The sequence below is a fragment of the Mchenga conophoros genome, linkage group LG5, assembly GCF_057382185.1.
Source record: "Mchenga conophoros isolate Kocher_MC1m ecotype Shallow Benthic linkage group LG5, M_conophoros_male_GT1.1, whole genome shotgun sequence".
Lineage (NCBI taxonomy): Eukaryota > Metazoa > Chordata > Actinopteri > Cichliformes > Cichlidae > Mchenga > Mchenga conophoros.
Window position 1 is genome coordinate 32,629,682 of NC_140530.1, and position 16,111 is coordinate 32,645,792.

The 16,111-nt window shown below is 37.9% G+C and overlaps 1 protein-coding gene across 1 annotated transcript in view; it reads right to left on the reverse strand.

Annotated features, from left to right (window-relative positions):
* Nucleotides 1-12,988, reverse strand: part of syt2b (synaptotagmin IIb) — a 29,579-nt gene extending 16,591 nt beyond the window's left edge. The window contains exon 1 of the mRNA XM_085274960.1: nt 12,665-12,988. The gene's annotated coding sequence lies outside the window, so the exon portion shown is untranslated. The remainder of the gene's footprint in view (nt 1-12,664) is intronic.
* Between the last annotated feature and the right edge of the window lie 3,123 nt (nt 12,989-16,111).

Consider the following 16,111-nt stretch of genomic DNA (forward strand, 5'->3'; position numbering starts at 1 on the left):
TGCAGCATGCCACTCTACGGTCTAGTATTGGAGGGCAGTTGTAAAAGATCAATATGCACAGACTCTAGGGTGAGGTTCATGTTAATAAAGCCACAGCCTGCACAAGTCAGGAATAAAAAGCAAAAGTATGCACTAGGACAGCTGAAAAAGTCTTAAGGCGGTGCAGTTTTTTGTTTGCTTGTTGTTGTTTTTTAAATCAGATCTACTCCATGGAATTAAGTGGTTGCTAACAACTGATCTCAGAAGTATGATTTAACCCTCTGAATAGACCATCTCTGTTAAGTCATTCAGAGTGAACAATTGAAACAAAGAGTGATTACTCCTATTTGTCCGGTGTTCACTGATCCCTCAGGAGACTTGTCAGTGATGATTAGAAGTGAGGAGATAACAAAAGCATCTTCTCGAGTTGCAATACAAACAAAACGTATCCCACTGTATTGAGCTAAAACTATTACATAATGAAACGTGCTGTTTGAGCCAGAGACCTACGCAGATGCAGAACTAAACATATGAGGTTTAAAAATTAAACTTTAGGTGCCTGTAGCCGACCTTGCGTGATAAATGTGTTTCAAATGTTCAACATCCCTAAAGCAGTTATGTTTGTACATGTTTGAACTCTTTGCAATGCTGGCATTTAACCTTTTTTTTTCTTGCTTTTGCCTGAAAACCTTTTTCTTTCAGTGCTCTCCTTGGGGAAATGCCTTTCTAAATGCTTAAGTTCAGCTGTCATCTGTTAGATGCCTGGCTTGATGTGGCTATTCTTGCAGTATGTCAGGTTGCAGTGCATTTAGCTGCTTCTACCAGAGGAGGGCAGGAATCTCATATAAAACTGCTGCATCACAGAGCATATTCTTTTTTTCTTTTTGAGAACTGCAAAGTTATGCCCAGAGACATTTGTCTTCTCTGCTTTGCAGGGTCAGTTTTGATCTGCTAAATGCATTTAGCTATGGAAAAAAATGACACAGTGTTCCTCTTTTTAGATAGAATATTAAACTGTGGATAAGTCACCACAGTATTATGCTTGAATAGGCCTTAATGTTTTCTCCTGCTTTTTTTTGTGATTTTCTCGTAATATCAAAAGACTTATCCTTCAAAAGACTATTTTAACATTTTCGCTCTAGGAGTGAATTAAAAAATGCTGCATTCATCTTAAAAGCTTAATGCTTTAATTAGAAGTTAATGAATTGGTAGAGTGAAATGGCTGTGCAGTGGGGCCATGGGAGCAGAAATGATCTGGCTTTGAAGAAAATAAGCAGCTAGGGGGAAGTTAGGTGGGTTATATGGCCAATTCATGGATTTGTGTAAGATATTTTAAGATATAGGGCATTTAAGTTACTACTGCTTAAGTAGTGATGTCTGCACTTTTTAAGGTTTTTAAGTTAAGCCATTGTAATAAAGGAGATTGTAAATGAACAGACTGTTAGATGTTATACAATCTATTTTTTCTTCACGATAAAGTATATCTTATGTTATTATCTCATCTTTAATTATTTATTTAAGACACTCTTTTGCCTTGCCCTAGATTGCATGGGGCTCCTTCATGAAACTGATATGCCTGTTGTCCTTCTTTTTTTTTTCTTACTTGATTTCTGGTTGTTCCCTGGAGTGACCCGATATGGCCTGACACCTCGTGGCAGAGCAATTTAACGAAACCAGGAAAAATATGAGTAAGCTGTAAAAACCTCTTCTGAGAAGTCAGTGACTGTTTTGCTTTTTTATTCTTATGAAATGTATTTTTAATAAATTATTTATTTTTGATATCAGCAGCATATTAGCATTAGAGCTCCCATAGATATGAAGAAATAGAAATCGCAAGATGGCCGCAAAATAACCAAAACAAACAATGAAACAAAAACAAAATGCTCAATCAATAAGATAATACCAGTCAGATTAAAAGATCGTGGATGGATTTTTTTAAAGCTATATGTTAAAATAGGTGTTAAAGATTTATTAAAATTGTTACAGTATATTTTTCAGTTAGTGTGAGATTGTTGCAAAATTCTCATTCTGCCCTTAACCCCTCTCCAAAAAACTGTGCTTTTACAGTATGGTTTACTGAAATTCCCACTGCATTGTGGGATACTCAGCTTCTCCCTGGTTCTTGCATTCTTTTATGAGCACCTGTGAATGAATAAACTTTTCCCTCCCTCTCCATCCCTGCTCTCTAGTGGATGAGTCAGGCCTGAGCACTGTGCAACATTAGGAGGTCAATAAGAGCAACACAGCTACTATCAAAGCCTCACATAGTAAACATATGCAGAGGGCAGCTGCTGACAACGTGTTCCCCGTGCTGAGTTGTGCTGGGACATTTTTGTTGAGATGACTTATCTCCTCTGAGGCAGCAGAGACGATGTGGAAAAAACTGCACCTCTCCAGCTCCTGCAGGGAGTGCTGCAATGCAGGGGTGTAATGGAGAAATACGAAGCTAGAAGGCAGATTGTCCAATAGTCAGCTAGCAACTCTCTTCCTCCACTTCCTGCCTTGTTTCTTGTTTCCTAATTTCTTTCATCTTTTATGCCTGTCGTCGTAGCATTTTTCCTTCTAGCCATGTCTCTGTGTACCACTCACACACACATGCATACGCTGTATCCTGCTCCCTCTCTCTCTATCACTCACACACACACACACACACACACACACACACACTCATCATCTTCTGGCCAGTCATTACTGCAGCACAGGCAACAATAAACAGAAAAGACCATATGCTTGTAGTTGGCTCTGTATATCACTTGCAGTGTTTGGGTGTCTCAGAAGTAGCAGTTGGTCAGCATGGGGACAGTGTGTGTGTGTGTGTGTGTGTGTGTGTGTGTGTGTGTGTGTGCGTGCGTGCGTGCGTGCGTGCGTGCGTGTGCGTGTGTGTGTGTGTGTGTGTGCGTGTGTATGCGTGTGTATGTGTATGCGTGTGTATGTGTGTATGTGTACACTTTACACCGAGTAGCTGGAATGATGTCATTCATCTAAGTGAAAGATGGGCAAGCCTTGACAACTCCATCAATGTCAACATGACAACATGTCAGCAAGTGAAAAAAGATGATGAAAACTGGGGCACTTTTATGAATTTGTTACAAAAAGTCACTTTATTAATAAAACAAAAGGGCTGCTGGGCAAAGTCTTAAAGCCAAATAATTAAGCAGGCCAGAAGCTAGACTTGAAACGGGAATGTTGCTATTAGGGTATGCACCATATATTTAGACTGTCAACACGACAGTCTAAATATGGGCGATCGTGGCTCAAGAGTTGGGAGTTCGCCTTGTAATCGGAAGGTTGCTGGTTCGAGCCCCGGCTTGGACAGTCTCGGTCGTTGTGTCCTTGGGCAAGACACTTCACCCGTTGCCTACTGGTGGTGGTCAGAGGGCCCAGTGGCGCCAGTGTCCGGCAGCCTCGCCTCTGTCAGTGCGCCCCAGGGTGGCTGTGGCTACAATGTAGCTTGCCATCACCAGTGTGTGAATGGGTGGATGACTGGATATGTAAAGCGCTTTGGGGTCCTTAGGGACTAGTAAAGCACTATATAAATACAGGCCATTTACACAGCCGTCACAACTCGTACAGACGCTGTTTATGACAGACATTTTGACTTTGACATATAGCATGAGAACAAGACTAGGTCTAACAATAACTCATTTACATTTTAAGATCCCCTTGAGTCATTCATGCTGATTTTTCCTCTGCTTCACATATAGGCAGCAGGTCCAGCTAACACCATGTTCTAACAAGAATAATAAAAGTTTGAGATACACACACAGAGAGAGATGTGGAAAACCTGACTATAATGTGATAAAGATTAAGCCCTGTTTGTCCATGCCAATGCAGAAGTGAGAATAGATTAGGAAGTGTAAGAGAAAATGAGTGGACTGTGAGTCTCTAGACTTTACTTACTGATTTTCTTACATATGGCAATGCAGGTCATGATAATCAAGCAAAGATGGCACAGAGTATATCAGTGTGTATTCCATCACTCCAGTGAAATCACTTGAGCTGATTTTACAAACTTTGCAGACAGAGAGAACAAATAGAAGACCATCTGCAAAATACTTTAACATGTTTTCCCCTTTTTGGCTTGAACGTTCAAGTCATAGTATTTATTTGCAGTCAATAGATTGCAAACACAATTTGCTGGAAAGCAGCCATCATAAACATTATAAATTACACCTGTGCTTCATATACTTATTTGACATTTGTGGAGGATCTAAGTACTTGGCATTTTCTAGCAGTACGATAAAATGTGGCCCAAACAAAGGCAGATCCACACGTTTCTTGTGGATTTGGGGACACTGACAATGGAGGACTGGAAACAACACAAAGACTGTACCAATTTCTAGAATGGCTGTGTTTTGTTTTTATCTATGTACAAAGTTATCAGAACAGCACATTTTCACAGCAGGCATTTTCAGTTCTCATAACTATTAAGATTAATAATAACCACTTTCTTCAAATGTTCAAACTGTATTAGTGAAATTTTCATGATAAAGTGAGTGTACACTTTAACAGGACACAGAAACTGATATAGCTGAGAAAAATTCAGCCATGACTCATTTTATTATTTTTATTTTATTTTATTATGATTTCTTTTCTATTGGGGCTTTTAAAAATGTCTTGGGAGTCTTTCTGGTCACCCACTGGACAACAACTTTTTCAGCAGTGATTAATAAATGTCCACTTGTTTATTTTTGCTCTAATGAAAGAAATGTCGGCACAGTAAATTCAGCATGGGAGCAATTAAAACAAACAATATTGGATATGTGTGGTATAAAGGTGCTGAATGAGAGGACAGCTAATTGATCTCTGGGAAAAATGTGTGTGTCCTTTGACTTCTTCCCAAAGTGCACGGCAATATGTCTGTGAAGGTTCTCAGTCATCCAGGTCATCGTAGTCTAAGGAGCTTGGAAAAAGAAAAGCGTCTGGACTTCTTTGAGTTTAAAGTTTAACCTCCTAGGACCTGGCGTCCACATATGTGGACATCACATTTTTGGGATGTCTGGACCAAAACACTTATTTTTTCCTCTACAAGGGCCTGATATACGCTTACAAGGGCATTATACTGCCACTGTTCTATCAAAATTTAAAATGAATGTCCTCATATGTGGATCTAATTTTTCTCAGAAACAAAAATTCGGTAAAAAAAATAAATAAATCTGGCAATTCTTTGTTTTTAAATTCATCAGGTCGCAATCAACCAAAATAGCAAAGAAAAATTAAAAATGCATACCATGAAAGAGTCTTAGGAGGTTAAAGAAGTCCAGACGCTTTTCTTTTTCTACGCTCCTTAGACTACAATGACCTGGATGACTGAGAACCTTCACAGACATACGTGTCCTTTGAATGATTAAACAGCAACAGCCAAACAAAATCAAACTTCAAGTTTGGCTGTCCAGAATAAATAGAAAGCACATTTTATGATGCAGTATATTACCATCCACTTACAAGTGGAAAATAATTCTATTCACATGGGCAAAGCTAACAGAAGCTATTAACCACAAAGCATCTTTCCACTAAATTTCCCCTGTGTGCATCCATGTATATTAGCTTACAGGCAAACTACTGCAACTATCACGCCCACAGACTATTTCTCTGTGATGGGAAGTTATTGGGGGATAAAAGAAAAATGATAGACAAAAAAATGATTGCAGATCTTCAGTTGGGGGGGGGGGGCAATTTGTAAAGCCTTGTTATGGAAGTTTGTCTATTGAACATTTAAGTAATATACTTTTTTTTAAGTTCTTTTGAGTTCCTTTCTTTTGTTTTGATGGTGTCGACTGTGAGTAGATAATGCATTATGATTGAAATTCTGACTGATAGTACTTTTACAGACACTAATATGGTTAAGGTCAGTAAAGGTGTCAATAAACCCACTATCTCCATTTTTTTCATAGAAAAATAAAGACATGTTTTACCTGAACTTTAAGCATATATTGAACTCTAAATATGAATAAAATAAAATAAAATAAAAAAAACAACTCTGTGACAATATAAAAGGGGTCACTGAAAAGCCTTTTCACATTTCACAGACTTTGAAAATTATCACCAGAGTCTGCAGCATTTCTTTTCTTAACTTTCTGCAACTTTTTCTCTTCTTTCACCACTTTTACAGCATTGTTACAGCTGCAACAGGAAGCTGTTTTCAGTTCAAAAGTAAGAATATAAATAAATAATGGAAAACTGGTGGTGACAAATGCTACGTGGCAAATGATAAAGAATTCCCCAGTAAAGATCCAAATTAAATGATCTAAATTTAACATCTCTCCATTATACCCAGTGGGGGACAATAAATAGAAGACTTAAAGTACAGAGTATTGCTGTATCTACAATTAATGTCCTAGTTATAATGAAATGTAATCATTTGTAAGTTTAAGCCATTTAAAGAAAATATAGATTATTTTCTTTAAAGAAGTTAGAAAACAAGGAAGCTACATGATACAGATTGCAGAGTAGAGTTTAATGGGTTTCAGGAGCATATTTCAACTCAGTTGATAGGTTTATGTAGAAGTTAGTTTTTATATATCAGATAAGTCAGGTGGATAGTATTTCTACTGTTATAGTTATTTTTGTCTTTGATGATATTCTGGAAATTTTATAAAGCTCATAGCAGCAAGTTTTGCACTCAGTTGCTTGTTTGTATGTTTTTTCATTCAAAAAATAGTCTCACACCTAAAAGTGACAACATCCCAACACTCTTCTTTGTGCAAGCCAATATAAAACTGGTATTAATCAAGTATAGTACAAATATTGACAAGGTGGTCATAATCTGTAGCCTTGCTGGCCATATTCTCTGGTCTGTGTTTTAGATCCTTTTCAACACATCTGTCTTTATCTGCTTTTTTTGGGAATTTTAAGTCAGGTACAGCTAACAACATAGTACCAGATCACAGCTGAGCCGCCCTCCAGCTGGTCCAGTGTGAAACCAACCATAGAGGGCCTGCGTGTAATCTTGTGGAGAAATTAAAATCATAGTTGAATGTTTTCTGTTGGTGTGGTCGCCCTTATGTAACTTTTCATTGTGTTAAAGAAAACAATGAAGGAGACTGTTACAGAAAAAGTTTGTATTAGCATCTACATTGTAAACATTTTCTAAACTCAACTGGGTCATTTTGGTGTCTTTAACTGGAACAAATATTGAGTGGAAACAGAAAGTCAAAAATAAAAGTCCATGGACATGGTTGAATACAAGACAGGACTCGTGTGTTTTAGATGGAAGTCCGGCCCATCTAAGACTGGATCTGTAAGTTCTCATTGCTTAAGTGCCATGAATGCACAAAGATTCAGTGTGTACATAAGGAAAACTGAGACCATCATCACAACTAACAAGCACACAATCTCTAGCTCCAATTGTTTACAATTTAAGATTGTTTAAGCTGGATCAAATGCTGCACTTTACGCTAGTACATATAGGCTGTGAATAGAAGGGAGGAGGGGCACGCCATTTAGAGACTAAGAAGGAAGAAAAAAGAGAGACAATACACCACACCACCACCAGTGAAGGATGAGTTGTCCAAATGCATAGATCTGGGACAACAAGACAAATCAGTGCTGAGTAAAGAGAAGCCAGGAGGAGCACTAGTTCAGTAAGCAACTAATTATATGATCCATCTGACTTCTCTACATTTCCTCTAGCCTCAAAACCATTTTACATCAGATTTCATTGTAGACTCTCGCTAATTAAATAAAGAGCAATAATTTCCCCACTTATTCTTCCTCAAAAACATACATAACAGAGCTTCCATTTTTGCAGGACGATATTTACAGGATATATAAGTCTGCTAAAATCTAAAAGATCTGAATATCTTTAAAGACCATCATATATCAATCTTAACATCCCCCATTTTCTGCTCCACCAAATTTCCAGATCTGTCAAGGGTTTGATGCTGAGAGAGGATAAGACAAACTAGCATCATTAAAAAAAATTCTCATCAGCAAATCCTCACAAACAGGTCTGCACTCTGCCTCAATATGTGGAAAGACATGAGGATCATTTTTATTGTTCTGTTTTTTTCGCATGATCAGATATTTGGTGTAATAGATGTATTAGAGGTAATGCTCCAGCAATGCTCCAGACTTTTGCATCTGGCCAGTGTAAGACTGAATGACCAGCAGACCATAGTAAATGCAGTAAAAATAATAAATATCTTGTTTGACAAAAGGATGCCCTGCTGTGAGCTACTTTTTTGCATTCCTTGCAGTATTCCACATTGTTACTGCATCGATTGGCTTAGCTTGATTTGAGCGCCTAAACTGACCACAAGAAGCTGATGTATTCTTGACTGTGTTGCGGACTGAAAGCAGTTCAAGCAAAAGAAGTCAGATTCAGTATTGGCGCTGTGTATTGACACACAGAACAGATCCTTACAGACCAGTCATTCGCCTATTATCCCTGAGCAGTTATCTGTTAAACTGATGGAATTCAACTGGAAATATACTGCAGCACCAGCAAAGACACTAATTCAGCAGCTTTCACAGCAAAACTACAGCAACAACATTCCTCTCATTCCTCTTAAATGCTGTGAAAATGCTGCCTATCAACGTGAAAAAAATCATCAAATGTCATGCTGTGACATGGCACTCTTTATATTCACTGTACCAGTAAATGGTCCATGTGCACACACACACACAAACGTTGCTATCTGTAAATGAAAAACATCATTCTGAGTGTGCTTCATGTACACTGATGCACCTGACAGGCTGTGAATGAGGATATAGGTTGACAGGAGGGGGATTATAGACTGCAGAACAGCCTCCCATTTCATGAACCATCAAGCAGCAGAAGTGCCCCAGGCATGCAAACCTGGAAATGTAATGTGGAAACTCAGAGTATCAGGAGCTGACTACAAACAACTGTCTATAATCAGGAATACAACATTAGTGATATTCTGGTTTAGGTAATTTCACTTTTACTCAGTCATTAGGTTGCTATGGCATGCAGCAAAATATGGTTTGTTTGGTTTATTTGGTTATAGACCAGTAGGGTCATTCGAATAAAAAAAAAAAATTAATTAAAAAACGTGCAAATTTAAAACCATATTAATTTAATATTTTAATATATTTAATTAAGGATATTTTAATTCCCCTACAACCTCCCACTGTATGATAATTGTAATTCCATGTGGAGTTGCGTCTTTTAAAGAGTCCTCTGAATTAAGAGATAAGGCAGAAATATAGAAGCATGTTTTAAGATCCCACAACCTTTCTCTAATGGAGCTCCATTTAGGATACAGCAAAATTAAGATCATGTTAAACTATTCTAATAAAAAAAAAAAATTCTGTTCCAGTTATATTCAGACAGGCAATTTTTTTTTTTTAATGCTGCAGCTTTTTAATTTTTTTTTCTTTCATGTTCTTTATTATTAGCATAATAAAAACATTTAAAAATGAATAAAGCATGAAGCAATTTTTAAAACCATTTACCAACCTATAGAAAATTTCTATTTTGTTTGGACAATTAATGCTACTCCTTAACTAAGTTTCCATTGGTGCAGACCTGCTCTTGGAGTGCTTCATATCACACTTTAATTTGAGGCTATTTGGCCTGAAAAGCACTTAATGTGGTGGAGGAAGAGTGTGTACGGGTAAGAGTGGAAATGGGCCAATAAAACTATGTTAACAGCAGCTGGGAACTTAATGCTAACATCAGCATACTGACATGAAAAAGTCATGGCATTACTTTTAGCTATCATATATTTATTTATTGCAAATCGCTTAGTCTACGAACTGCAAAGACAAAATTTATCAGAAATGTTCATAATTACATGGTTAGCATCCCATTTGCTATCAGCATTAAAATGTGAGACAAGGCCTCAAAGGAAACCATCAGTAGGATAGTTGCGTTCTAATATTTGGTGGATTTGTAGTAATTAGTCACAAAGTAAATTTTGGACAGTGTAGATCTTTTCCTCATGATGGTGCCAACTTGAATGCCATAGTAATCCAATAACTGAGGACAAACATTTCATACTGATCTGCAAAGTTGGAGCCCATGTGATACTCTGGGAAAAATTAAAACAATAACCAACATTGTTGTGATACATGTTATTGGGAACAACAAATGCCAGTGGGCTACCTCATTTTGTGTGAAATTATGATAAATTCTGTAAGACTGATTTGATATTCAAACAAAAAAAAGATCAAAACACTGTCACTAGGAAATCACACTGAACACTTAACCATTTAATAGATACATTACGTCCGTCAAATTACAACTGGACACTTTCTCCCCCCCCCCCCCCCCCCCCCGAGTGAAATGCCATACTGATTTCATCACAACACACCAAGTCCTTGTGTGTCCTCTTTGTATGCAGCTTCTTTGCTACTGCAGCAACAAAAACTGTGCAGTGCAAAACAATACACACTGATGTTATCCTCTTCTTCTCATAGTCCAAAGATTCTTTAGACATTTTAGAAATGACTCAACTGATGTAGTTGAACCATTTTTTTAATGTGTCGTACAACTTTGGAGTCTTGTTGTTAATCTCAAAATCTGTCACTCTTTTTTGATTAGTCACCATAGCAACTTGATCTGGACCATCTTAAAAGTCCTACAGATGAGCTGTATAAAATATATGAGAAAGCAAACAAATCAATATTTAGTCATTTGTGTTTATTTAAAAGAAGAAGAAGAAGAACTCTAGACTCTGTTAGGCCACAGTACTGATATATATGCATCCATGATATATGAAGATAGAGCTTCTAACTGGCATAGCTGATATTTGATAACTGGTAAATGAAATCATTGACCATCTTCCAGTTTTTATAGTTTATGATAAGAACTGTACAATTAATAAACTGAACAGAAAAAATAACAATGCAGGTGTGTAAGAGATAAATGTCTAAATGCTTTTAAAACAATGGAATGACAGAGCTGGGTGGAAATAAGATGAGAATAGAAAAAAAATGACATGTGATGTCAGTGGTGCATATAAATGTAATGTCCATGGATAACAAAGGGTCTACAAAATACATCTTAAAAGCATCATGCAATTTGAATAAAACTAAAATAATGTTATTATGATCATGAAAGCAGAAATATGCATGTGCAGATTTAAATCAATGGAGTTGATATTGAAAGAGTAAATTAAAAACAGACTTGGGATAATAAAAGTTACAAGATTTCGTTTTCCAGGTTTATTCAGATTTTGCAATCAGCATTGATGTGTGGCTGTAAAGTCATAAAGTTGCCAAAACTATATGTGATTATATTTTTATTTTACATGGTGTATAAATTCTGTGTAATCCGAAATATATTTAGTGTTGATTTTGAGGTTTCATTAAGGAAACTGGATAAAAAGTAATGCATATTTTATTGAGAATGCTTAGGATTAAACAAGAGTACATGTCTTCCACTGCTTTTAAGATATGTACAGTTAATCAGCAAATGTTAATGTGATATTTTGCTTGATTTTGTTTCATGCAGCTTTCGGTATACTGTTTACATGTTTTTAAAAAAATCACCAAACAAAAAACAAGATGTTACTCTATTGCAGCACAAAATGCGCCATATGTATGCAGCTGCTAACATATTGCACCTGCACATGCACTGATTCATCTCTGCTAATGCATAAAGAAAATCCTCATTTGGCACACACTCTGAGGAGTGTTCCTGTCATGTACTCATAATATCCCTGGGGAGTAAAGAGACTACAGCATCACCTGACCTGTTCACACCTTTGCATCATAATCAGCCCAGGAACAAACGATGCAAAAGAGAGTATTCCCCCTCTTCTGCAGCAAAACGTGAGTCACTTTTAATTGATTAGAAACTAAAAAAGAAAACAGAAAAAAACAGATATTGGAGATGAGATATGGGGCTTAACATATAGAATGTGCCTCCCAACTCAGTATCCATCAGAGGCTGTAATGCAGAGAGCTTTACCTTCAATCACCTTCAGCCAAGCAAATCTAATCTTTTTTAAAGAAAAGGCTGCAATGGAGTACTTAAATTCACCAATCTAAGTACTAATAAGATCACTCAGATTCATTTGAAACACTGAGTTCTGCTGACTCTATGTGGGCCCTTCACTCTTGCTGGCTCAGCAAATTTGACTTTGCACACACTCCCAGTGTATTTTTACTGTATAACATTAAACTGAGTACCATCATCCCTATAGAGCATCCGCACACTAAAGCAAACCAATAAAATAACAGAAACAAAAACAAAACAGTGAGAAAATGAAAAAAATGAAACAAATGAAAATCTGTTACATATAACAATTTAATGTTTGTGCACTAAAAATCTATCGTCGCTCACTGTTAATCAGTTTATAATCATCTTTGTCATAATCAGCCAATGAAAGTCAATTAATATTTGTTTAACAGTGAAATAAAATTCAGTTCTCAAGTTCTATCTCACTCATACGTGCTTTGTTTATTATGTAACATTATACTGCAGCGCTACATGATGCTACGCACCAGTCATTAAGGGACTTACTGGCATGCTTTAAAAGTTCCACTATAGCAGATTCTCTAATACGAGACCCTGCATTAAAAGGAGAAGTGCTAAGACTGTCTGCTCTAATTACCCCTGAGCCATTTATTCTCTCTTTTTCTCTGTGCAGGGCTTTTTTTCTACATTCATCCAGGATGTGTGTAATGAGGCTAGGTGCCTCTGTGACAACTTGCCACACAGCAAAAGAACCAGTAACAGAATGCTTGGACATAGAGGGAAAATGCAGCTTACCTTGCAGAGAGATGTCTCCTAACCAAGGAGAGCGGAAAACAGGGTCAGATATGTTCTTAAAGAGATGAGAGAAGTCTTAATAGTCTGCCCTTTGACTCATCCCACCCTTGAAATACATTGCAAAAAAAGAAAAAAAAAGTAGTAGCAGGTCCCAGTGTCACCTGGGGGAGGTTTCTGTCCTAGAAGACACACATAAACGAGACTCAGTTTGTTGCTAATGCGTGCTCAGATCGGGCAGGGAGGAGAGGATACACTCATTAACATTGTTCTAACACAGTGAAATAAGCACAAGCACCAGAGCCGGTGCAGGTCCACTGCTGTATTTCCCGGCACTGCATGCTCATTGGCTAAGGAGCAACTCAATAAAACCTCTCCTCGTCATCAGTTGGATAGGGAGGGGTCTAGATTTTCTTTGGCACACTAATAGCTGTGCTCCTCCTCTTTTCTTCCTCACTCTATCACTTTTTCCCTCAGTACAAGCAGACAGGGACTGCTGAGCTTTGAGAATTAGACGCAGGAGGAAAACCAGAAAGGGGGGGACAAAGAGAGGAGCAGGAGGGAGTATAAAAACAGGGGGATCGATGAGTGATGAAAAGAAGGGTGAACGTGGAAACCAGCAGTCTGCAGTGCCTCTCAAAACAGAGCTCGATTTAAGGTGCTGTACCTCCCTGCTGCAGGAACTGTATGGGGACCTGAGTGCAGTGAGGTGTGAGCGGAGAGGATAGAGGAAAAGGGGGAGGAGGTGAAAGGGAGAGAGAGGATGGGAGAGGGGGAGTGACTTGGGCTGTTTTTGCTGCAGTATAGAGGCAAGCAGAACACAGATGGGAAGTTTGTTGTTTTTTTTCTGAAGCAGTTAATGTGAAGCAGAAATGGCAAAGTAGTTCACCCACTCTACAGAAGCACCCAACATGTAACTGGTAAATAATTTAGAAAGTAGGATGAGACACATAACTGTGTCATTCACATGGGAGATAGTATTCAACAACAAAAAGTGCAAAGGTCAGTGAGTCAAGGTGATATATGTAGAGCTTTAATGCAGCAGGATGCCAGCAGAGAAATGTCTAGTTTGGTTTGACAGCATATTACTGTATACTTGTCTACTGGCCATCTCTTTAAGGTTTTGTGATATACCATAAGCTTTAAGACGGCTGTTTTTTTGTTTTTGTTTTCTTTTTTTTACTTTTCACATATTTATTTAGTATCTTGGTTTTTAAAGAATGAAACTGACTAAATGAAATCTCATTCTGCCATCTTAATTTGAAATATGGTAGCTGGACAGCCTTCCTCTGCAGTTTCCTCCAGAAAAATCCACGTACTGTGTGGTCGGGGAGAAGCATAAAAATACACAATTTCCAGAAGCACCAATTTCCCCAAACAGTACCTGTAAATGTTTAAAAGAAATGAGGAGGAATGTGTTTGTTTGCGCATAACAGTATCCACTTCTCATTCCTCCTTAACAGCCTAAATCTTTGGCAAATGAAAAGTGTGCTCAGACAGTCTATCCAGCTGATTTACTGGTGCAACATTTGTTAATGAAAAGCAACGACAGGACACTGTTGTGACGGCCAGTTTCACCATTACGCTTATTAAACCTTCTGGGACCATAGCCAAAACTCTGCAGCAAATGGCAGTCAGGCTACCCTTCAAGAGCGACGCACCATTTCGTTGCCTTTGGCGTTACCCTTGACATCCTGTAGCAGTGACCGGGCAGTGCTCGGCGCATTACCCACAATTAGAGCAACACCGCAAGATGTGTCACAGATGCTGCATCACTGAAGCATCCAGGTTTTTTATGAACTTTACATTCTGCTGTGCTGATTTGCTCCTATTCTTGATCAGAGGGGAGGATGATGGAGAAAAAAAAGTTTTGATAGAATCCAATTATTCAGCCAGAAGATATTTGGTGATTGCCTCCTGCTGAACGTTATAGCAATAAATTGGAATAGATGAAAGGTGGTAATTCAACATGGAGATTAGAGGCAGAATATGTGCCTGAAGCAGCTGTGAAGGTCTGGTTTCATAAAGGTGAAGCAGGGAGTCTAATGAGGCTCACATATAAAATGAAGATGTAATAGTGAAACGAGACAAAGAATACAATGATGTTAGCTGCACTATGAGGATGAACAGCTGTGCTTTGAACCAAACGTCTCCCTGCTACCTTTCTACAGGTATCTTTGTAACCACACATTTTTGGTCTGCAGTTGCTGGCCTCACCAACATATCCAGTGCTTTTCCTTGTGGTTTCCCTCAATGCTCCCTCCACTCACTCAGAGTAACTGTTTGAGACAGATGGCTGCCGTCCACGGACCTCTTTCTTCTAGGGAGTTCTTTCTGCTATTTGGAATATATCCAAAAACTACATTAACAATTTTTTAACAGAATTTCTGGATATCTGCAGTATATATTTTTTGCCTTACAGCAATGTTTTGATCTCAAAGTAGAAGAAAAACCCGTAATCCTCACTCTACTATTAATATTTTTTTGGTGGATATAATATATTATTTAATGCATGTTTTTACAAAGTCCATCTGTGATATAATGACGCCTTTCATTGGGAGCTGGAAACCTTTTCAGTGCAGGATCTAAATTAGACAGGAAGTCTCTTGCTCCATGACCCTATTGCGGCATGTCAGCATCCAGGGAACAGCTAGAAGTAGGCTTGAGACCCATTATGGCTCATAGCCCACAGGTTAAAGCTGCACTATGCAAATTAAGCAAGTACCTTAAAATGTCAGGAAACAATGGAGCCTATCTATTTAAAGACATATAAATTACACTTGACTGTGTTGATCTTTGTTGACCTCTAAAAGTCATGTTTGCGGGTTTTATTGTGACTTATGGATATAGTTTTCATTTGACAGTCTATCCTTTTATTTCTAGTTCCTCTAGATGTCATTACTTAATTGAAACACTAGAGGGCGCCACACTCAAATAATCTGAATAAAGCTGCCTTTTCTTTTTTAGCTGGGTCACTCATTAAGATGTAGGTTTTGAACACTTTTCCCTTTTTTATTACTTTGCCACCAGAATAGTTTTATTTATCCATTCCTTTTAAAATTTTTTATATCAGTTGGCTACTGTGACTTAAAAGCACATTTTGCCAGCTGAGCTACTGATCCCTAAAATAACCCATGGGAGATGGAGCACTAGGGCTAATTTTGTCAGCCTGTGTGTGAACCCATGCATCTCTGTAACCTGGATATCTCTGGCATCCTGCCTGGTACTGTATCACTATGCCAATGACTTCAAGACCAAATAGTTACAAGTTCAGTATTATACACTGGTATTATTATTACGGACGTTCTGGCATGCTGTAGTACTTTTGGGTCTGTAAGAGTCACATGAACAACACTGCTGTCTCCAGTTTCTTACTGGACTTCATCCAGAAGCCTCATATACTCAGTAGCAGTATTGGCATTGAAAGGGAAAGGTATTAGATAAATGTGT